The 22630-nt window shown below is 44.6% G+C and overlaps 1 long non-coding RNA gene across 1 annotated transcript in view; it reads left to right on the forward strand.

The window, feature by feature from the left end:
* Positions 1 to 22630, forward strand: part of LOC113256149 (uncharacterized) — a 56096-nt gene that overhangs the window by 8787 nt on the left and 24679 nt on the right. Inside the window, exons 3-8 of the long non-coding RNA XR_008960732.1 lie at positions 10598 to 10727; positions 11896 to 12003; positions 14467 to 15415; positions 15902 to 16087; positions 17492 to 17586; positions 17718 to 17864. This is a non-coding gene — a long non-coding RNA (uncharacterized LOC113256149). The remainder of the gene's footprint in view (positions 1 to 10597; positions 10728 to 11895; positions 12004 to 14466; positions 15416 to 15901; positions 16088 to 17491; positions 17587 to 17717; positions 17865 to 22630) is intronic.

The following is a 22630-nucleotide window of genomic DNA, read 5'->3' on the forward strand; positions in this document are numbered from 1 at the left end:
TGTCCTTATTTATAATCACAGTTTTAAGGTAATCCTTGTACTGATCCTGGGCCTGCATTCTCAGAACCATTCCTTGCCTTTGATTTGCTCTGTATGTCAGGAAGGCAGTACCAGTCTGCAGGAGTTTGAGGGGCAAGAGAGAAGCCAGTGTATTTCTCCCTTTCCCTTTCTGCCGGGGCCTCTTCTCCCTGCCTCTCTCACTGGACAGACCCCTCTGCCTCATGGTTCCAGCTTTTCCCGGGTGACCCTGGATGACCCTGGGTTCTGGTAATACCACTTTTTCCTTTCATCCCTTAGCTCAGTGTTTCTCGAACATGAACAATCCTGTCTACCCCTCCCCCAGCTCCTCTCTCCCCACAACTCAAGGGACAGTTAGCAAACGTTCGGAAACCTTTTTGGTTGTTACAGCTTGCGTGGGTGATGCTTCGAGGGTCTAGTGGGTGAAGGCCAGAGAGAAAGGCTGAACATCCTACGGTGCACAGGGCAGCCCTCCACGGCAGGATTATCACCCCAAAACGCCGCTAGTGCCCAGACTGAGAAATCTGCTCCAGCCTGAGGCCCTAGTGGCTCCTTGGTTGTTAATTTCAGGTTTGCCTCGATGTCCTGTTTGGTGCTTAGCTCTCCCAGTATGTGTAATCTGCTCCCTGTATTAAATTCCCTCTATGTAAACACTCAAAGTGGCTTGTTTTGTTTGTTTGTTAGGTTGAGTAATACCTCCCCAAAGTATGAACATCTTTTCTTTTTTCTTCTCTATTCAAATCAGTTTCAAAACAGGCAATGATAATTTCTCTGCCATCTCCCCATGGATTCTGGAAATTTTCACCTCCCCGTGTGTATTAGTCAGAGTTCTCCAGAGAAACAGAAAAAAAATGGGGTGTATATAAGGATATATATATAACAGGTTTATTGTTGGAATTGGTTTATGCAGTCATGGAGGCTGAGAAGTCCCCCAGGCTGCTGTCTGCAAGCTGGAACCACGAAAGCCAGTGGTTGGAGTTCAAAGACCCAAGAACCAGGAACAGCAATGTCTAAGGACAGGAGAGGAAGATGGGAAAGAGCAAATTTGCCCTTCCCCTGCCTTTTCGTTTTACTTAGGCCCTCCGATTGGATGATGCCCACCTGCTTTGTGACTACTTTACTCATTCTACCAATTCAAGTACTGATCTCTTCCAGAAGCACCCTCACAGACATATCCAGAAATAATGCTTTACCAGCTATCTGGGCATCCTTTAGCTCAGTCAAGTTGACATAACCTTTTTTTTTTCTTTAAAGATTTATTTGCTTATTTTTAAGAGAGAGAGCAGGGAGGAAGGGCAGAGGGAGAGGAAAAGAGAGAATCTTAAGCAGACTCCCCTCTAAGTGCGGAGCCCGATGTGGGGCTCGATCCCAGGATCCTGGAATTGTGACCTGAGCCGAAATCAGGAGTCAGCCACTTAACCGACTGAGCCACCCAGGCACCCCAAGTTGACACAGACTTAACCATCACACCATCTCACTGTTTCAGTCCAAACCTTTACAGTTTTTATAAATAACTTTTTATTTTTTATTTTATTTTTTTAGAAGATTTTATTTTTAAGTAATTTCTGCACCCAGCGTGGGGCTCAAACTCACAACCCTGAGATCAAGAGTTGCATTCTCCGCTAACTCAGTCAGCTAGGCACCTCCATAACTTTTTAATTAATACACTATTTTATTTAATAATGAGACTCATCCAAGTTTATAAAACGAGCAGAAGAAAATGCTCAACTTTCTTTTACTGAATAAAAGTATAGCATTCAAATTAATATAATCAGTTTCCACCCTCCACAACACATTATTATTATCAAAATGCATTCAGTTAATTTAATATCACTAAAAATACAAAATGTAGATTAATTTAAACCTGACTAAAGGAAGTCTTTGAAGATTCTTTTCAATTCCGTGTTAGACAAAATTGAGGAGAGTGCTCTTTGGTTTTTCTTCCTGTATTTTTTCATTCTTTAGCATAAAGAATTAAGTTTATGGAGTGCCAAAGTGACAAAGAAAATTTGGGCTCTCTCCATGTTGGGGGGTGTATTCTATTCCCAGGGCTCCATAACAAAGTACTCAAAACTGAGTGGCTTAAAACAGCAGAAACGTATTATCTCATGGTTCTGGAGGCCAGAAGTCCTAAATCAAGGTGTCAGCAAGGCCACGCCCTCTCTGAAGGTGCTGGGGAAGGAACCATACCAGGACTCTCCTAGCTTCTGGCGGCCTCAGGCAGTCCTAGGCTTATAGATATTCCGTCTTCACATGGCCTTTTCCCTGTGTCTTCACATGGCGTCCCTCTGTGTGTATCTGTCTGTCTCTGTCCAAATTTTTCCTTTTCATTGGGACTCCAGTTATATTGGATTAAGGCTCACCCGCCGGGCCTCATTTTAACTCGATTACCTCTATAAAAACCCTATTTCCAAATAAGGTCCTGTTCTGAGGTATTGGGAGTTAGGACTTCAACATATTTGGAGGTTTGGGGGCAAAGGACACAATTCAGCCCACAACTGGGATTGTTGGTACCTTTTAAGATGATTTTTTGAGTGAGGGGACTTGTATGTTGGTTCAAAAGATATGTTTTAATTTCGCTTTTCCTTTAAGAATTGTTAGAACTTCTGTTTGAAATAATAGTCTCTAGGAAATTTATTCAACAAATACCTGGTAGGCATCTCTTGTAGATTAAGTATTATGTTGGGCACTAAGGATGCATAAAACACAGTCTCAACTATGAAGAAATTCATACTCTAATGGGTGAGATCAATCAGGAAACAATTCTTTTTTTTTCTTAATTTTAAAGATTTGTTTTATTTGAGAGAGAGAGAGAGAGCTCACACACGAGGGGAGGGGAGGGGAGGGGAGGGGAGGGGAGGGGCGGAGGCAAGGGAGGGGAGGAGAGGGGCAGAGGGAGAAGCAGGCTCCCCACTGAGCAGGGAGCCTAATGCAGGACTCGAACCCAGGACCCTGGGATCACGACCTGAGCCAAAGGTAGATGCTTAACAGACTGAGCCACCCAGGTGCCCCAGCTGGGGAACAATTCTAATGCAACCTGAAGAGTGCTGTATTAGCGATCCAAGCAGGGGATTTGTGAGATCCTAGAGAACAGCTCAAACAACATGGTCTGGAGGTAGAATCAGGGCTGGGCCAGGGGTGGGAGGGCAGCATGCATCAGGAGAAGGGCAGGGCAGTGCAGGTCCGAGAAACCGCACAGACCCAGAGAGCGGTGTTGCTAAGAGAGGCAGGACCAGCCCGTGGTTGCTGCTCAGAGGAAGCTCGGGCAAAGGAATGGGGAATGAGAGCAGAAGGAGGCCAAGCTGGGAAGACGTAGGCCAATATGCCTTGCTGAGGAGTTGGTGGTGAGCCACTGAATTTTGTAATCAAGGGAGTAACATTATCAGATCTGTTTTAGAGAGAGATCAGTCTACGAGCACTGCTGTAAAGGGTAGGTTTTTGTTTCTCCTAAATGTAAAGCTCATTTCCTTGTCCTCATTTTACTAATCTCTCACGGCTCTTACCAGAGCTTACTTCTTTTTGAAATATTTTTCTCCCTTGCTCTCTGTCACCTCAACTTTTCTCATTCCCCTCGTTCCCCATGGGTCATAGCTTCTCTTCCTGGCTGACTCTTCCTCTATGAGTCTCACGGCTCATGCAGGACAGCCTCAAGGCTGGGGCTTTCCTCCTCTTATTTCCCATTTTTCCTGATGATCTCATCTAGTCCCATGATTTGCAGTTTATACCCCAGCCCTGGCCTGTCCCTTGAGACCCAGCCTTGTTCATCTGACTGCACTGCCACCTGGTCCCTGTAGGCACCTCAAACTCAGTACCTTAAACCTGTTTCTTCCCAAGGCCTCTCCATCTCAGTAAATGGTCCCACATTCACCCAAGTAGTTGCTCAAACCTCAGAGTCAAGCTTTATCTTTAATTCCTCCCTTTCCTTCCTCTCCCACCTACAAATTCATCCCAGGGACTTCCTGGTCCTACAACCAAAGCATATCTCTAATCCATCCATTTCTCCCCATCTCCACTTCCACTGCCTTAGGCTACATCCCCACTGTCTATCACAGGCTATCAAATGGTCCCCTAGCTGGTCTCCCTTCACATGCCCTTATCCATTCTATTCTACACCTGATAATTCTAATGATCTTACTAGAATTTTAACCAGGTATATCATTGAGCATGGAACTTGAAACTCTTACTAAGGCTTGGAAGGCCTTTTCTGATCTGTTTCCTACCTAGCTCTTTAATCTCACCATTCCAACCACTGGTCTTCCCTCTGTTCCTTGAACATGCCCATCCCTTTCCTGCCTCAGGGCCTTTGCCCATGCTGTTCTCTCTGTCTAGAGCCCCCTCCCCAAACTCTTGGTCTGGTAATCTCTCTGCCTTCAGGACTCAGTTCACATGTCACCTTCTTAGGGAGGCTGTCCTGGTCTATCCTAGCTAAAGGAGGCTTCTACTCATTATCAAATTTTTTTTGTTGTTGGAGGTTTTTCTGTTTATTTCCATCAGAGCACTTTTCAGAATATGAATGTATGCTTGTTAATTTGTTTATATATTCTTCTTCCTTTTGTCTCCAAACACCACTCCCTCCCTCCACCCCACAAGTTAGGAGCCTGTCTGCAATATGATACTTACACAACATGATACTTCAGGGAGATTTCTAAATACCCAGATCCACCAAGCACCTCCAGTTCTCCCAGCACTGTACTTCTTTGTTTACATGGTATCGTTTTATCTCCCCAACAATCCCATGGAGGTAGAATTATTATCCTCATGCTACCAGTGAAGAAACTGTCCTAGAGAAGGTAGAGGACTTGTCCAACGCCACATAGCCACTCAGATGTAAGGGAGGCAGGATTTGAGTCCATGTGTGTGTGGTTCTGAAAGCCTCTCTCTCTCTAACATGCTGTGTGGCTCAGTCTCTGGCCCTTAGAGGAACCAGATGGAAGAGAGCAAAAGCATAACTTACAATGCTACTTCTTTTCTTCTTTTACTTGACTGACTTTAAACATCATCCCTCTGACATTTTGGTGGACAAACATTGATTCATCCATCATTCTTTCAGTGGGGAAACTACCTTCTCCCGTGCCTTAGGAATCCTGCTCAGCCATATGGTGCCAAGGAGACTAACACTGCCCCCCCTTCCCCACCTAGAGAATACACACGTGACCTGGTCTGGCCAATCAGATTATTCCTTTCCCAGCCTCCGTATGAGTATAGGAATGAGCATGTGACCTCGACCAAGCCAATCAGCATCTTCTCTGGGGCTTTGCTGGAGTTTTAGGGACAGTCGTTCCTCTGAGATCATCATTTATTAGCACCATAGTAGTCAGGAGCTGCAAGTAGGCCATAGCAGTCACATAAGGAGAGGATGTTGGAAGAGGAAGCCAAGTAGAAGACAGCACAGCGAAGAGATGGGTGGAGAGAGACAGAATCAGAGACCTAATAATGTAATTTCAGCGCTCAACCCTTACCATTTGTTTGATTATTTGGTTAACATCTCCTCACTAAACTAGCTCCACAAGGGTAAGGATTATGTCTTGCTTTTATTCACTGTTGTCTCCCCAGTGCCAAGACAGTACCTGTCATAGAGTAGGTACCCCATATGTATCTGAATGATTGATTGAGAATATGGTTTCTACCAGCAGTGTCTGAGCTCACAACAAAATAATATCCAAGAGAAATCATTTCTCCAGCTTTTGGAATAAGCTGCATGGGCATATGAGGCTTGATTAAAATTGGAGGAAACTTGTGGCATCTGGGTGGCTCAGTCGGTTAAGCATCTGACTCTTGATTTCAGCTCAGGTCATGATCTCGGGGTCCTGAGATCGAGCCCTGCTTCATGCTCCTTGCTCAGTGGGAAGTCTGCTTGTCCTTCTCCCTCTACCCCTTCCCCTTGCTCTCTCTCTCTCATAAATAAATAAATCTAATAAATAAATAAATAAAATAAATAAAATTGGAGGAAACTTTCGAGTCATATTCAACCTTATGATGTATAATGGGTCCTTTAGGAAAAAAATGAGGCTGTAATGCTTTCTGGCTCTATTCTTTAGAAATGTATGTGATGTCTGAGGCACTGTAATTTAATTTGCCTGAAGTGTGCCTGTAAGCACACTGTCGGATTATAGCCTGATTCATCACTCACTTGGAGGCTAAAAATAGAGGATGATACAAGAGGTTAACGTCATCTACCAATGAGCATTTTCTCAAACGGACAGATGGACATAAATCAGAGGCAGCACATCACTCACTCTTACCCAGCACCGCGGGCTGGGTGTGCCTCATGCTTGGCAATTCTTTCACAATGAAATGGACTCTTGCGCTAAAACTGCCGTCCCTCAGGAGAGGCAGTTTGAGGGGGTTTCAGAAGATGTGATGACTGAGAATCTGGGCGCAGCCAGCTCCTGCTAAACATTGTAGACTGTGCAGGGGTTCCTGACTGCCAGCTCCTTCCATCTGGTTTCCAGGGGGAGCAGTTCAATTACTGGGAAGGACTGTGGGAAAGGAAGAAAATCTGGAATTTCTCTCAAATTTTTCTGGAAAAACCATTGATTTTGCATTGTGTCTCAGCTTTCCTCTTAGTAGAATAAAAATGGTTCATGTTTCCCTCTGGAGTTGGCCAGGTCCTTAGAGATTCTCAGAGGAGGGGCGTACAAAAGTAGAGGATGCAAATTGTAACACAAGAAAGGAGAGTGCTGACCTCCGACAGCTCAGATCCACACAGCAGAATGAATGCAACGCAGCAATTTCTGCTCACCTGGGGGTAGGCAGAGTGCAGGACTAGAATCATGGGCGAGGGAAGGAAATGGACACGGGGGGAATATGTACCTGGGCTCCAGGCATGGTCGTAGGTATCGCCTTAATAGGTATTATCTGTTAGGTATTACAGCTTACCTAAGAAGTATTACAGGGCTTATGGTATTACCTTAATAAGTCGATGGGAACCTATTCTTCACCTGAGAAAATGGACTCTCAGGGACGTTGAGTAATTCCTCAGCCAGTAATTTAAAGAGGCAGCATTCATCTCCATGACCAGCTCCAAGTCCCAACATCCTTCCTCCTGCCATTACACCGTGCTGCTCTCTACATCTATGAGACATAAAAGTGAGAGAGAGATTTGCCCAAGGGTGGCAATGACTTCAGGCTAATTCTAGGTAGAATTGGGCACCTGCTGTGTGGGACAGTGATAAGAATAATAATGGGGGCACCTGGGTGGCTCAGTCAGGTAAGCGTTGGACTCTGGATTTCGGCTCAGGTCATGATCTCAGGGTCATGGAATCGAGCCCTGAGACTAGCTCCATGCTGGGCGTGGAGTCTGCTTAAGATTCTCTCTCTCTCTCTCCTTCTGCCCCTCCCTACTTGCTGTGTCTCTCAAAAAAAAAAAAAAAAAAGAAAAGAAAAAAGAATTACAAGACATGGAATTTTATTATTAGCTGCTGTAGGGAGCACTGTAGTATTGGGATCAAGATGTGAGCTTTGGGCCTGACAAAGCTAACATTAGCTCTGCCACTTCGAAAGCTTGGATAAGTTACTTAGCCTCTCTGTGCCTCAGTTCCTGAGCCATCAAATGGAGGTAGTAACAGTACTTCCTTCAAAGGGGTCTCGTGCAGACGGCACGGTGAATCCATGTAAATCCTTGTAAAGTATTTGGAGTGTTGCCTGACATGTAGTAGGTGCTCAGTAAGTGTAATAATTTCATATCTGCTTTTTGTAGGCTACCCATTGTGTTAAAACAGTTCAGACTTGGAATATTCAGCCAGTGGTTCATGGTATGACCTTTCAACAACACACAGTGGCCCAACTTCTTCTTCCTGATGCTCTTGACCATAGAAACCTATCCCTCAAGGTCCAGAACCAAGCAGCCTCCTCTCCTGGCCAGCCTCTCATTTTCTTTCTCTTTTTAAAAAAAGATTTTATTTATTTATTTGACAGAGAGAGAGCACAAACAGGGGGAGCAGCAGGCAGAGGGAGAGGGAGAAGCAGGCTCCCCGCTGAGCAGGGAGCCCGATGTGGGGCTCGAACCCAGGACCCTGAAGTCATGACCTGAGCTGAAGACAGACGCTTAACTGACTGAGCCACCCAGGTGCCCCTAGCCTCTAGTTTTCCATCAAAATCTCTGCCCATGCCCTTTAATTTCTGAACCAGGAGGCTGCGAAGTAAGCATAGAGGCTTTGAATCTAAACACAACTACCTCTGTGATTTATCAGGTAGGTGGTCTTAGACAAATTGCTTACCTCTCTTAAGTCTCAATTTCCACCTCTGTAAGGTGCCTTGGGAGTTTCTGTGATGATTGGATATAATGTATTTAAAGTACCTAGATCAGCATCTGGACCATGGTGGCCAATCAATCAATCAATCATGACTTGCTCTAGAAATATCTTAAATAAAGTTGGTATGTTTCCTGCAGTTGTCCCATTATATTGATGCTGTTCTATTTTGCAAAGCTTTAAGCTAGGCAGTTAAAGAGTTAATAATTAATTAAATATGATGCCCATCATTTTTTAAAAGTTTAGCTTTAGGCTCTTGATCAGGAATGTCAACCTGTTATAATGTAGCTTCCTCAAGAAAATCAGGTGCAGGGGCGCCTGGGTGGCTCAGTCTGTTACGTGTCTGCCTTCAGCTCAGGTATGATCCCACCCTCACATCGGGCTCTCTGCTCAGTGGGGAGTCTGCTTCTCCCTCTCCACTCCCCCTGCTTGTGCTCTCTCTCTCTCTGTCAAATAAATAAATAAAAATCTTAAAGATTTTTAAGGAAGAAAGAAAGAAAATCAGGTGCAACATAAGGCTGTCCTTAAAAACGAAAAGAATGGAACCTTTTACAGTTTGGTTTACTGCCTATTTCTATTTTAACAACTTTGCTGGGTATAAGCCAAACAAATGATTCTCTAACATTGGGAATTCCAGGGATCCCTGGAGGCCAGGGGTCAGCAAACTGTGGCCTGCAGCCAGATACACCCTGGTCCCTGTTTTTGTGAATAAGGACTTCCTGAAGCACAGCCATGGCCATTTTTCAGGTATTGCCTGGGACAATCTTTGTGCTGCGAAACGGCAGAGATGAATAGTTTCAACGGAAACTGTGTTGTCCGCAAAGCCATCTACAATATCTACTCTCTGTCCTTTTACAGAAAAAGTTTGTCAGTCTTTTTCGTAGGCCAAGAGGGGGAAGTATTCGGGGCCCAAACCCTTTTGGCAACTGCCTTGGAATTGTACGCATAGCCTTCAACATGTGTATGTTGTCTCCTCCCGTGTGTTGGGAGGGTCGCTGTTCTGCCGTGCCTACGATGTTTCTATAGGAAAGGCTTTGAGTGTAATTTATGAACAGGTTTAGCTCAACATTGCTGTATCAAGGTAGGCCAAACTGTAGTAAGTCCCAATCATTTAGTGACATCAATACGGAAGTTTGTTTCTTGCTCGTGAAACTATCTGGTGTGTGTGTGTTCCCGGTTGGTAGGTGGCTCTGTTCTACAGAGTATTCTGGGACTTAAGCTCTCTCCACCTACTGGCTCTGCCCTATCAAAAGACCCATTACTATCTGCATGGTCTGAGTGGAGTCTCCAACATTCAGTTTCCAGCTGTCAAAAGGAAAAGGAGAATGTGACCAAACGTAGTGGGTGCTTGCCCAGAAATGGCGCACGTCACTTCCTGTCATACTCTGTAGGCTAGAATTTGGTGGCATGACCACATCTAACAAGGGAGCCTGAGAAGAAACAGATTTTGTCTCTACCATAGTAGGTAAGAAGGAATTCTCTATTGGTGTCAAGGGTCCTCTGGCAGCTCCCTGACTTAAGTTCTAGAGCTTTGGCTCTGCCAAGGACAACTTCATGCCAGGGCATGGCAGCAGCTAGCAGGATACACTCCCTCACTCTATCACCCCAGTTCCAATTATTCCCCCTGATACCTGTGCTCTGTCACCCATGGTAGCTCCCTTTTCTCTTTCTAACTCTTGAAGCCCTCTTTTTATAATCTCGGGCAATTAATTTTTCATAGAACACCTGGTTCTTGCAGCCCTAAGAATGACAACAAAAAAAAGAGGTAGGTATTATTACTATTGTTGTTAGCTCCATGTTGTTGTTGTTATTATTATTATTATCACCATATTACAGATAAAGAAACTGAGGTACAGAACAATGAAGTAACTGTACAAGGTTAGTCCCAGGGGGCACTTGAAAAGGGATATTTTAATCCCTTTTCAATCCCTTTTCAATCCCTTTTGCTGGGTGAGGATTTTATTCCAGAGTCTAGCAAGCAGCATGCTATGAAAATGCTCCCCTTGCCAAATTAGCAATCTTTATTTGTCAAGGACTTCTCTTTTTTTTCAGATTTGCAGAAACATTCTTTCCTAATTGTTGTTTACTATTTGACTTCGTCTATGAAGAGTTGTTTCTTTTCCCCGATGGATAGAAGTTTTATGTGTTTATGCAATAAAAACTGCTGATCTTTTCCTTTATGATTGTTTTCCTCCTTACTTCCAGGCGTGAGAAATCACCCCCCTTTGAGAATGATGATAAATACTTAATTTTATTTTCTTCCAGTTTTGCACTGTTTGATTTTTAATATTATTTACTCATCCATTTTGAATTGTTTTTGTCTGTAGCTGTGGAAAAATGAAGATTCCTTCTGTATTTGGATTGGAATCTGCCAAAGTGATTATTTGAAACAGGCTTAAATGGAGGAAGCGAATACCAGTGACTGACCACCAAGAAATCTATACCATACTGACAGTGGTAAGATCCCTTCACGCCAGCCTCGTGGGGTTCTAGACGTGCGTTTATTTTGCAGGTGCAGTGAGTGGACCGGCTGCTGCTGGTGCGCTGGCCACACGCCTTTTCCTGACTCTTGCTCACCTGCCCCGGTTCTGTGAGCGGGGGCTGCGAAGTGTTCACGGCTGCCCCCTTCTCCACAGAATTGCCCTCAGCTCAAAGGGAGCCACCCCACCCAGGAAATTACACCCATCTCTAGGGGTAACCCGCAGCCAATGGCTAATTGACACAGAGCTGTGAAAGCCTGACTCCCTTACCACAAGATGAGACCAACTCTGAGATTCAGTTTATGCTGCCGAGCTCCCTGTGGGGTCCTTCTGAAGCTCGACGCCAGCTGAGCCCCTGCCTTTGCTTAGCTCCTGCTCCTGCCCTGTCCTCCCTCGCTCCCTTTCTCCCGAGGGTACTCCTTTAGTAAACTGTGTGCATCCCAACCCCTGCCTCAAGCTCGGCTTCTAGGGAGTATGATCAAAGACAGTAAGAAAATCTTAAGGCCCCATAACATTCTAATACACGGAATTCATAATCTAATACAAATAACAAACATGTTTTACAAACTTTGTAGACGTTATAGACTCAAGGTTAAAGTTTATATGTATATTTTTAAAGATTTTGTTTATTTTTTTATTTTTAAGATCTTTATTTTTAAGTAATCTCTACACCCAGCATGAGGCTTGAACTCCCAACCCCAAGAGCAAGAGTCACATGCTCCACAGACTGAGCCAGCCAGGTGTCCCTAAAAGTTCTATTTTTGAAAGTTTTAATACATGTGTAATAAATTGTTAACTATATTGGAGAGGTATTTTTTTTTTAAGATTTTATTTGTTTATTTAGAGAGTGAGAATTCGTGCACATGAGTGTGGGTAGGGGCAATGGGAGAGGGAGAGAAGCAGGCTCTCTCAGCTGAGAGGGGAGCCCTACATGGGGCTGGATCCCACGACCCTGAGATCATGACCTGAGTTGAAATCAAGAGTCAGAGGCTTAACCGACTGAGCCACCCGGGTGCTCCCTGTGTTGGAGAGTTTTTTACTCTTAAACATTGAAACTGTAGTGATCAGGATTATGGGAGATTAGATTTTTAAACTAAGATATTTGACCCACCTGGATGATATTTATTGTTCCTTGTTTTTCCGAGGTTTCTGGAGTGTAAATATTCTGTAATCCCCTTTCATCGTTTTACGGAGAAGAGGAATAGAAGCCCAGGAATTTGAATTCCCCGTGTACCTTCGTCAATGAGACAAAGGTAAATACCGCCGAGTGTGTCACCTACAGTCTCTCAGTCAAAGCTGAATGAAAATATTTCCACAGTGGCACGAGTTGATTTTAGTCGCAGCTTGTTACCCTGCCCCCAGCTAGAGAATAATACTTCCCTTCCCCTCAATGACTGTTTTCCAAGGCAATACCACTTGGATACCAACGCCGCATTTTCCTTTCCATTCCAACCGTGGCCTCCAAGGATTTGGTTTATTCTCTACTTCACGTCTGCAGAAGCAGAGATGCCGTGACTTGCAGGCAAGAAGGGCCATTTTCATGCTCAGAATCCCAGGTTCCATAGGTGCTGTTGATCCCTCCTAGCCCCAAACAGCACCTCAGTCTGCCATGTTTGCCTGCATGTGGACTCGGCCACTTATGTCCTTGTCGTTGATCTGCCAAGCGGTGACCCCCCCGCAGTTCCGTTGGATTCTGTCTCGCTCCGCGGCTTTATTAAGAATAAACACTGCATGCACTGTGTTTTGAAAATGAACTTTAACACTCCTGGACCTTGTTTTGGGCTTCTGTCTCTATTCAAACGGAACAGCTGGAAGATGGTTCGATATCGATTTATTTGCTTTTTTGAGTTAGATGGTTTCTTTTTTCCTAAGATCTCAAGAGTACTATTCAAAACCCTTCTTAAGCAGCCCACTGGAGGAACATGAGAGGTGGGGGTGGAGGCAGAGGAGAGCTAAGAGATGAAAGGGTTAGTGAGGAAGGGAGGGGGAAGTAAGACGTGATTTTCTTCGTCTGGCTCTTGATCGGACCCCTTGTTTTCCTTCCGAGCGCTGTTGCATTTCCCGCAGTCATGCCTGTCCTCCCTGCCCATCTTCCAACCCACAGGGCTGTGCAAAGAGCTGTGTATGAGAAAAAGCATCACATTGGGCTTTGGAGTGACTTGTAGCTGGCTTTGAATCCACTACTTGCTATCTGCGGACCTTCGGAAAGTTATTTATATGTTCTTGTATCTTGCAAGGTGCAGTATATTTTTGGTCTTTGTTGTCGGTGGATTCATGTTAGATGGACTTTTTCCAGCAGCGGTTAGAGAGGAAGTTATCCTAAACTTGCAGCTACCCCTGCCCTTAATTACTCCGCCACTCTGGTTTATGCTGCCGAGGCCCAGCCTTTTGGAGGCAGGAAGGGGACATCTGGACAGCTCGGCCCAGCTGCAAGCCACTCACTCTGTCAAAGGCACCTGCCTCGACATTGGCCACACAGGCTTGTCAGTGGGGTCAAAGTAGGTGATGGCCTAGGAGGTGATGGGGCACTATTATTACCAGCCTCTCCATGTTATATTTGTGTAAACTGAGACGCAGAAAAGTTAAGTAACTTGTCCAAGATCACACAGCTAGTAATTGACAGAGTTAGGATTTGAACCCAGGCACAGCTCACAACAGACCCAAATTCAGAATAAATGCTAAAAATAAAATAAAATTATGGGACAGTGTTGTTTGTTCTTACATGTAAGGTTAGGTTACTTAGGTTATTTTGCATCCAGACAAGTTTCTTAGAATGAAAAAAAAAAGATATATTTGCTGATGTTTTTTCATTATATTTATCCCCAAAATGGTATGATAGCAGGATACATTTTTTTTTAAAGATTTTATTTATTTATTCGACAGAGATAGAGACAGCCAGCGAGAGAGGGAACACAAGCAGGGGGAGTGGGAGAGGAAGAAGCAGGCTCATAGTGGAGGAGCCTGATGTGGGGCTTGATCCCATAACGCCGGGATCACGCCCTGAGCCGAAGGCAGACGCTTAACCGCTGTGCCACCCAGGCGCCCCAGATAGCAGGATACATTTTATACTTAAATTGCCCAACACGATCAAAACAAGAATCAGTTTTGCAAAATTATTTGAGGGCTTCATCAGTTTTCCCAAGAGCCTCTTCTAAGGCTCTGGTACTCAATTTTCTTTCTTTTTTTTATTCAGATAATTTTCTTTTGAGGCACCTGTGCAATTGGCTTGATCGTCTTTGCATTGCAGACTCACACAATTAGTAAGAGGCAGCTCTGGCGGGATGAGACCTACAAGGACATATACTAGCATTAAGAGGAGAAGGGTTTGTTTGAGTGGGGACTAAATTGATATTAGTGAATATTTTCATCTTAAGATGACCTTTGCTTCCCTGTGCAACCTGACAACAGCAAGGGCTTAGATAGTCCTCTGAGCTAATGAGGCCCCTCTGGCCTTTCTCAGACATTAACTCTCCTGCCTTCTTTAGAGAACAGCTATAGCTTAGCTCATTTGGTGAGGATGTTTCTTGGCGAATTTTCGAAGCAGACAGACTCGAAGATGGTGCCCAATGATCCCTGTTTCTTTGTATCCGTGCTTTTGTAGAATTGTCTGCCCTTGACTGTGGGTGGGTCCTATGACTTGCCTTTGATCCAATAGGTAATGGAATGTCTGTAATGACATACGTTACATAAGATTGCAATGTCCCTCTTCCTGACAGACCCTCTTCCATGCTGGCTTTGATGAAGCAAGTTGCCACACTGTGAGCTGCCCTACGGTGAGGGCCACGTGGCAGGAACCAAGGGAAATCTCCAACTGACAGCAGGCAAGAAACTAGGGCCCTTAGCGCAACAATCCACAGGGAACTGATTTCTGCCAAGAGTTATATGGGCTTATGTGTGGATCGTCCCCCAGTAGAACCTTGAGGTAGGACTGCAGCCCTGCCCAAGACTGTGATTACAGCTTCCAGGGGAGACCCTGGTGTAGAGGACTCAACAAAGCCATGCCTGGACTCCTGACCCACAGAAACTGGGAGATAATAAATGTATGTTGTTCTAAGCTGCTACATGTGTAGTACTTTGTTATCCAGCAATAGATAATACTATTACCAGATTCAAAACCGATGGGTTTGCCAGTATTTATTGAGATAATCCCATGTGCAGAACCCTGCAGTAGCTCAGGGGATACTTCGGTGAACAATGGAGAAAATCGGTCTTCAAGGAACTTACAATCTAATGATATGGATAACTGTGATATTGTGATTTATATCAAGAAATATATATCTGGTCTTCGTCTCTAGTTCCTAGCACAGAGCTCCTAAAACGCTTGGAATTTCCTAAGAGATAGGAGTGTCTTATTCATAAGGAGCCCCTTTTGAGCACACCTGAGTTTATGTTAAGAGGTGACCTAGGGTGGGACCCCTAAATAGCCTCGGGGTAGGGGATGGCCACCAGAAAGACCAAGTGATTAAAAGTCTGGAACTTTCAGCCCCACCGACGCACCTCTGGGAAGGAGAGGAGGGGGCGCTGCAGATTAAGCTCTGTGAAAACTGTTGAACAACAGGTTTTGGTGAGCTTGGTGAACACCCTCACATCCTGGAAGGATGGTGCACCCCAGTTGCACAGGGACAGAAGCTCCTCAGCTCAGGACCCTTCTAGATCTCACCCCAGGTACCTCTTCCTCTGGCTTCCATTCGTACCCTTTATAATAAGCTGGTAAATATAAGCAAATATTTCTCTGAGTACTGTGAGCTGTTCTAGCAAATCAGACTTGAGGAAGGAGCTTTGGGAACCTCTAATTTATAGCGCGTTGGTCAGAAGCACAAGCGAAAGCTTTGACTTTCAATTGGCATCTGAAGTGGGGGCAAGTCTTGTGGGAATGAGCCCTTATCCTGTGGGAATGGACGCTTATCTGCAGGTAGACAGCATCAGGATTGAGTTAAATTTGTAGAATACCCAGTCAGTGTCTGCTGGGGACTGGAGAATTGGTTGATGGTGTTGGAAAAAACACATCAGAATGTCATTAAACAAATAATTACTGTATGAACTCTGCACTTAATACTACCGTCAGCTTTTGGGTCAGTGACTGGTATAACGAATTGGATAACTGTAGATGAATATCCCTGAACATTCGCCATGTCATACTTTCTTTTTCAGCAAAGCATCCACAGAAAATCTACCTTCAAGCCGTGCAGTTTCCTATAGGCCGAGATAATGCCATTATTCCTTGTGAAAATGCGACCATACTCGCCCTGTCTCCAAAAGGAGGGAGCTAAAGTCATAGCAGTGTCTGACTCTGGCTCTAAGTTCAGGATCTCTGACTGGTGGACACTCTTTCTCAAGGTTAGTACAAACTCATCTTGTTATTCTATGACCTGTGGACTAAGTTTTGAGGTTAATCATCATTAATACAGCCTAGGTAAAATAGTAAGAGAAGAACAAAAGGATATAAAATATAAAATCAGGTAACTGCATAAAAATATACATGGTAAAACAAGGAAGGAGATAATAGCAAACACTACCTACTAGGTACTTTATTTATCTGTGAATTCATTTAATTTTCATAAAAACTTTACTAAGTAGGTACTACCATTTTATAAGTGGGGAAGTTGACCCTCTATTAAGAAACTTGCCCAAAGTCTTCCACAGTAAATCTGAGACTTGAACCCATGCAGTCTGGCTTTAAATCCTATGTACTTACCCACGTCACTATACCCCCCTCACTGTGAACAGCCACGACAACCCTCGTTTCTATAATATTCACAAAGGCACCGCCGGTGTTTAGAACATCCTTCCTCCACCACCTGTTTTCTGTTCCTTCTCTCTGCAGCAAACATCTCAGTTGACGAGGGATCTTTACCTGGTGTATGGACTGTAGGTTCTGCCTGGGTTTGAATCCAGTCTTACTAGCTACGTCAACTCGGGCAAACTGCTTAGCTTCTCTGCACCTCCGCTTTCTCCTCTGTAAGTGGGGATGATAATAGATCCTATATCACAGGCTTACTGTGAAGATAAATGATTTAATATACACAAAGCATCTTTATTATTTCAGTATAGAGGGATCGTTCCAGAGACTTCCATTTAACCCTTCCTACCATAGTGAGATTCACATCACGGTTCAGGGAGCCAGCGTGACTATTCTGCCAGGACTTCGGCTACAACTAAGCACTCAAGCACTGAGGAAGTCAGTATAGAATGCGTGCGAGAATCCACGAGTCTCACCATGAATGGTCCTAGTGCGAGTGCGCCCCGCTCTCACCTGTTTTCCATCAGTGTGCTTACACCGACCAGAGCTAAGCAGAGCTGGCATTTGGAGCCTCTGGGGGATTAGCATTAGCTAGGAGGTAATAATCATCCTGTCAGGCTTGTTGAAGTCCCTTCTCTCAGGGCCCAGCTGCCTTGGTAGATGGTTCCAAGTGCTTTTATTAAAGGAAAGGAGGAAGTTGTGGGCATACACCTGTGGTGCTGTTGCAGGGCCATCCTCGAGGGCATGTGGTCTTCCCTTTCCTCAAGGGACCCTGGGTCTGGAAGGTGCCTCAGGTCTGGGAATTGGGTGAAGACTGTGATTCTCCATCATCGTGACTGAAGACAGTCCTCTGTTCCCCAGACTTAGATTTTGTTGCTGTCATACAAGCTAATACAAAAAAAAAAAAGTACAAACATTTTAGTGCCTGTGTATGTTAGCCCTAAAGACCCTGGGATCTCTGAGGCACTGTCAGTCACGCCTAAGCCTTCTGCTTGTTTCAGGAATCAGAACCCGCTCCCTTGGAAGGTGAACCCCTTCAGGAAACGCTTGTCCATGGAAGCATCTCGCACTCTCATCCTTGGCCTCCAGAGCGCAAGTATTTTTCTAGAATGCTAATGCTCTTCTTACCACTGTGTGGGGTATTTTGTTTTGTTGTTTTCGTCTTTCTGATGCTGGGCGAGCAGATCAGGTACCATGAATCCTCTCTACTGTTCCTTTCTCCTCAAGCCTTTGGATTCCCTTCTCATTAAGGAATACCGAGCATCTGAGTCTCCGGAGTGTGGGCCCCCGTGGACACTCCGTTTCAGACAATCAAGCAAGACGTGCGAACCCGTTCTAGTTGTTGCATCCAGCACGCTGAATCCAGACGTTTCGGTGAGGACACCTGTAATATAAATTTGATCCGATCTAAAATTATTTTCTTCTCTTGCCGACACTCTCAGAATTCTTCTCTCCCATACCCTTGCAGTGCTTTGGGATGTCAGCCTTCTCTTCCCTGGTCTGATTTTGATCTCAGAGCATGCTGGAATCGGACTCTCGTTGTGTGTCTGGAGTCAATGAGCAGGGATGGGGTGGGCCATGAGGATGTCTCCTTGCAAGGTGACCACTTGATGAACTTACAGGGTTTTGGAACAAGACAGGGCCAACCTCATCAGAATGGGAGGAAAGGCTGCTTTTGTTAGCACGGGAGCTCTGTGAGTCTCAGAGTTATCTGCGTTGCCTACAAAATATCTCCATCCAGGCGCTCGGGGAAGAACCACTTTTTTCCAACAAGTACCCTGAAAGGCCTGGTGAAACTGCGAATTCAATCTGTTTTGTAATTCATCAGTCTTGAGGATCCATTTCTGCCTCTGATTTTCGTCTTCATTAGCCCTCTGCCTGAGCGACATAAAGACTATTTTAGGGAAGTCACAGAAACCTCTTCATTCACTGATCGCGCTTTGAAGTGAGAATTTAAATCCTAAGCCTGTGATTCTTTTTTTCTTTAAATGTTATCGTGCAGTTAGATGAAGCTGTTCACTTCATAGCCTTTGTCATCTTCCCCCACAATCCGCCAGAGCCTTGCTTTCACCAGACATTTCACTCTTTGTGACTGCAGGGGATATTTCTGTTGTGCTGTCCCTGGGCTCCAGGGACTTCTATGAGCACAACTCACCATATAATCAAAATGCAATTTTACATTGGGGCGCCCGGCTGGCGTAGTTGGTAAAGCATGCGATTCTCAATCCCCGGGTTGTGCGTTCGAGTGCCACACTGGGCACAGAGATTACTTTACAAAAGGGCAATTTTGTATTTCCTTTCCAAGAATTCTTTAAACTTCATTAAGAGACTGGAGGAGGAGAAGAGGATCTTTCCATACATCTGGATGAAACTTCTGAGAGCTTCTAGAGTTTCTACGGCTTCTCTTTCTCTCCCCACTTGCCTTCACCTCTACCCGCTGTCGTCTTCTTTCTCCTCTGAGGTTGGAGGTAGGGTAGAGATGAGAGGGAGAGAGGGGCTCGTGACTGTGCTTGAGCTGGTGGCTCCTAGTCTCCAGGCCCCACAGATGATTAAAGCTGATGAGTCCTAGGGGGCCTTTTAGATTGTTCCAGCTGGTTCTTTTTCTTAGGGCTCTTGCACAGGAATTTTGGAGGTTCCCTGCAGTCCCCTCTCCTGCGGTTCTGTTGACTCAAGTGGATGGCTCTCTATTCTGGGTGCTCTCTCTCAACTCTGCTTAGCCCCTGAATATCCAGCTGTGTGTGCTTGGCCTCTTTTGGCTGAGGTCCAAAGAGGAGAGACATTAAAGCAGAGCAAAAGCCTCTAAAAAATCTCCTCAGGGCACCTGGGTGGCTCGGTTGATTAAGTGTCCAGCTCTTGATTTCAGCTCAAGTCTCCATCTCAGGGTTGTGACTTCAGGCCCTGTGTTGGGCTCCATGCTGGGTGTGGAGCCTACTTTAAATAAACAAACAAACACCTCAACTATCTTCTTCAAATCCTCTTTTTAAAAAAAGATTTTATTTATTTATTTGAGTGAGAGAGAGAGTGAGAGAGAGCACAAGTTGGGGGGAGGGGCAGAGGGAAAGGGAGAAGCAGACTCTCCACTGAGAAGGGAGCCTGATGTGGGGCTCAGTCCCAGGACTCCAAGATCATGACCTGAGCCGAAGGCAGATGCCTGACTGCTGAGCCACCCAGGCACCCCAAAATCCTCTTTGACCCACTCTTATATCCTGGATTTCACTCAGAGTTCCAGGAGATGTGGGACAGGTTCTCCTTTGTGCCCATGATGAATCCTGTGTAGTAGGGAGGAGAGTGGGGAGCAGGGGGGTGGTCTCACTGTAATTTTGGCATCCCAAGGTATCTGCTGCTGCATCTGTCTAAAGGGAGGCAGGAATAGCACCACCTTCTATTACAATAGTTGTCATGACTTTTTTTTTGCCACGGGATACCAGTGTTTTCCCTGGATCTCATCCTTACTGCTTTCAAATCCCACTGGGTCATCTAGTCAGTCCCAGACTCCCAGAACTTCAGGGTTTCTTTCAGAGAAAGAATCCACTCTCGCTAATTTCAGTGGAAATTTAATGCATGATATTAATGTATTCTTGGTGAAGGCCAAGAAGCAAATCCTGGATGCCACCGAGTCAGAAGCCAAGCAGCCAGGAAGAATGTGCGAGTACAGCATACGTGTCCAGACACTCATGATAAGGGTGCTCTAGCGGAAATCCTGCTGTGACTACCCAGTGGGGCTCAACAGCCACAAAGCCAGGACTGACCCCATTACATTCCTGCAGAAAACCGTATGCCCCCACGTACCTATTTACTAGGAGAATGATGTGCTTGCAACCTCTTGCATATATCCCAAGTCTTGCTTGATTGAGGTTTGCTGGAAGGTAGGCACATGTCTACATCCTGGTAGCCAAGCAACTTGAGAAATGTCTTGTCTTTGTTTGTTTCTATCTATGGAAATAAGGAGTTCATAATTTAAAGAAGTACAAAGAAAAGATTTGGAGCAGGCACAAATGACAAATGTCGACCATAAAACTCATACGAAAAAAAAGTTTATGGTCCCAAAGAATAAACTATTTTGACTACATAAAACAGACAAATAAAGATACAGAAAACCCCCTCTGCTGTACCTTTTGAATTTTGTACCTTTGTATACAAAACCTATTCAAAATATAAATTAAGAAAAAATATAAATCCACTTTTCAGTTCTCTTCCTTTGGATCATCTTTCTTTTCCTCGCTCCCTTTTGTCTATTGGCATCTTCTGTCCAGCCTTGTCGTTGTTCTTCAGCGCTGGTAATTGTGTTTTTGTTTGTTTTAAAGATTTTATTCTATTTTTTAAAGATTTTATTTATTTGAGAGAGCGCACTAGCAGGGGGAGGGGCAGAGGGAGAGGGAGAAGCAGACCCCCTGCCACTGAGCAAGGAGCCCGATGTGGGGCTCCATCCCAGGACCCTGGGATCATGACCTGAGCAGAAGGCAGACGCTTAACCGACTGAGCCACCCAGGTGCCCCTAAAGATTTTATTTGTAAGTAATCTCTACAGCTAACGTGGGGCTTGAATTTACAACCCCGAGATCAACGGTCTCGTACTGCACCCACTGAGCCAGCCAGGGACCCTGACACTGTTTTGATAGATTCTTCGATAATCTTTAATCTCCTGTAGTCTTTGTGTTATAAAAACAAGTGAGTTCTGTATTTCAAGCTCTTAGCATAGTGCTCAGCACATAGCAGACCATCAATGCTAGTAATCCTCCCGCTTGTCCTTTCCCTAAAATTACTGTTTATGGTTGTTATTCAAGTCCTGATTTAAAGAACTCATTAAGGTGTGGTGTGTGCCTCTCAGGGGCTTTCCAGCCCACACCCCCACAACTTAAATATGGACACCAATCCAGGCTAAGCCTGTTAGGCTTTCTTTCTAGAGAAGGAGGTAGATACTTGAAAGGTAAGAGTAGGTATAGATGGGATCAGAGGTGGCACCAAAACCATCCTTTGCACGCCAGCTAAAGAAAAGAGGTAGTAGAAACTGGGAAGCTATATAGTTAGTTCCCCCTGGTTTTCACACGCGGGCTCTCTAGTCGGGTTGCCTTAAATCCCTGGCCTGCCACTTACCAGCTGGGGGATCTTACGCAAGTTACTTACACTTGCCGAGCTTCCGTTTCTTCATCTATGAATTCAGGATGACAGCAGTATCCATCTCATAAGGTTTTGTTAATTGCTTTGGACCATTCCTATCACATAGGAAGTTTGATTTCCGGATTTAGTTAACTTGGAAGTTTATGTTTGAAAAACATTGTAATTCCCCAAGTCTTCATCTTCCAGTGAACGAATGATTCTGCATTTCATGTCTCCCGGGTGTCATAAGGATATCTGTAAACATAGTTAAGATGTTTTAAAGTGAGTTTTTTGTTTGTTTGTTTTTAATAACTAATCAGCTTCACTTTAAAGCTCATTTTCTTGGGGCCCCTAGGTGGCTCAGTTGGTTAAGCGCCTGACTCTTGCTCAGGTCATAAGACCGAGCCCCATGTCAGACTCTGTGCTCAGTGGGGAGACTGCTTCAGATTCTCCCCCTCTCCGCCCCTCCCCCTGCTCACCTGTGTGTGTGTGCTCTCTCTCTCAAATAAATAAATCTTTAAAAAAATTAAAAAATAATAAAACTCAGTATCTCATCACTTATAAGAATGGAAAAGAGCTTGGCTGTGTCAACGTCCATTCCATGGGTGAATTGATGTGCCATATGTTCAGTTGTGTTCATCCCAATCAGGCTGTGGAAAGTGTGTCATTTCACAACTGGGTCAAGCACTCCATGGGAAATGCAGCGCTAAGAGTAAGCTTTTGAAAATGCCTGTCCTCTTCTTTCCCAAATGAGCTCAAGGAAAATTGGCAGGATTTCATGCCTATCTACCCAAAGATACTGATTTTATAAAGCTGACTTTCAGACCTATAACCCTGGAAACTTTGTGTTGTTCCATTCTGAAACTTTGTTGAGTTAATAGAAAAATCTCAGCATGCTAAATTATAAGCTATTTCTTTTAGATGACATATCATAACTATCTTGTTGTAGAGAAGGCTTTAAAGGAAAGTCCCACAGGGAATTCCATTTTAGTTTTCCTAGGTTATCTTATTCCTTCACTTTTTAACTTTTTAAAGTAAATCTAA

The sequence above is a fragment of the Ursus arctos genome, unplaced genomic scaffold (genome assembly GCF_023065955.2).
Source record: "Ursus arctos isolate Adak ecotype North America unplaced genomic scaffold, UrsArc2.0 scaffold_21, whole genome shotgun sequence".
Lineage (NCBI taxonomy): Eukaryota > Metazoa > Chordata > Mammalia > Carnivora > Ursidae > Ursus > Ursus arctos.